The sequence below is a fragment of the Cyprinodon variegatus genome, unplaced genomic scaffold (genome assembly GCF_000732505.1).
Source record: "Cyprinodon variegatus isolate N-32 unplaced genomic scaffold, C_variegatus-1.0 Scaffold53, whole genome shotgun sequence".
Classification (NCBI taxonomy): domain Eukaryota; kingdom Metazoa; phylum Chordata; class Actinopteri; order Cyprinodontiformes; family Cyprinodontidae; genus Cyprinodon; species Cyprinodon variegatus.
Genome location: NW_015150506.1, coordinates 1259319 through 1260470, shown reverse-complemented (window position 1 = coordinate 1260470; position 1152 = coordinate 1259319). Strand labels below are relative to the sequence as shown.

The 1152-nt window shown below is 42.4% G+C and overlaps 1 pseudogene; it reads left to right on the top strand.

Annotated features, from left to right (window-relative positions):
- LOC107082415 overlaps positions 1 to 1152 on the top strand; it is a 19472-nt pseudogene that overhangs the window by 13668 nt on the left and 4652 nt on the right.

Below are 1152 nucleotides of genomic sequence, written 5' to 3'. Positions count from 1 at the left end.
GGTTGGCTTTGGTCGCAGTACCGCCACCTTCTGCTCTGGAGTGTAAACGCTTCGCCTATGAGGAAAAGGAGCAGCGCATGAACCGAACGCAACACACGCGAACCGAACCGAGACAGTCGAACCGAATGGTTCGGACGGTTTTCATAAATCGTCCCATCCCTAGAAACCGTGAACCGAACCGTGGATTTTGTGAACCGTTCCACCCCTAATATATATATATATACATATATAGGGTCTACTTCACGAGAGTTGAGCCCGGTTGGTAAGCAGCTGCCTTCTGTAACTCTAAGCAACTTCTCTGATCTGAGTAAGATTACAATTTCTATTAGAATCTCATATTTAATACATATATAAGTCATGAAGTGTTATTCAAAGAGTTTGTCCCGAGTGATCTCTTTTCAGGGAAAAGAACGGGAAAGAGAAAGCTTCATGGTGTAAACACAGGGCCTATATTTAACTTATTAAAGATATTGAATTATTTAAAAAAGAAAGAAACAGACTCCTTTTTGACATTATCTGAATAACTTCTGTTCCTGCCTAGATATGGTGTGAAAGGAAAGCCCTTGTACATAAACGTGGTGCGGGATCCAATAGAGCGACTTGTGTCCTACTACTACTTCCTGCGCTTCGGAGACGACTACAGACCAGGCCTCCGACGCAGGAAACAAGGCGATAAGAAGGTAGATGTGCTCCATGGATTGCTTACAGCCATTTATTTATACAGATATGTTTTTATACCCTGATACTGAGCAGGTCTGTTTTACGGAGACATTTTAACTTTCTGAAACAGAAACGCCACCATAGGCTGGAATTAACCCAGAATTAACTCTGGATTATAACCCAACTGTGTTCAACCTGGCTTGTTTCAGAGCTTTGATGAATGCGTCTCATCAGGAGGGTCGGATTGTGCTCCAGAGAAACTTTGGCTGCAGATCCCGTTCTTCTGTGGTCACCATTCAGAGTGCTGGTAAGCAGGCTGCAGCTTTTCCTCTGATTCCCACCAGGATGAAGGTCTGGAGTGTGAAAGAAAGAGTAAAAGGTGTCAAATTCCTGGGCTGCTGGTCCTCTATAGAGGGAAAGTTATTCCGTTATTATTGCAAGCAAAGGAAATGTTTTGTAAATGAAAAATGAAAAAAAAAAAAAATCTAGAGA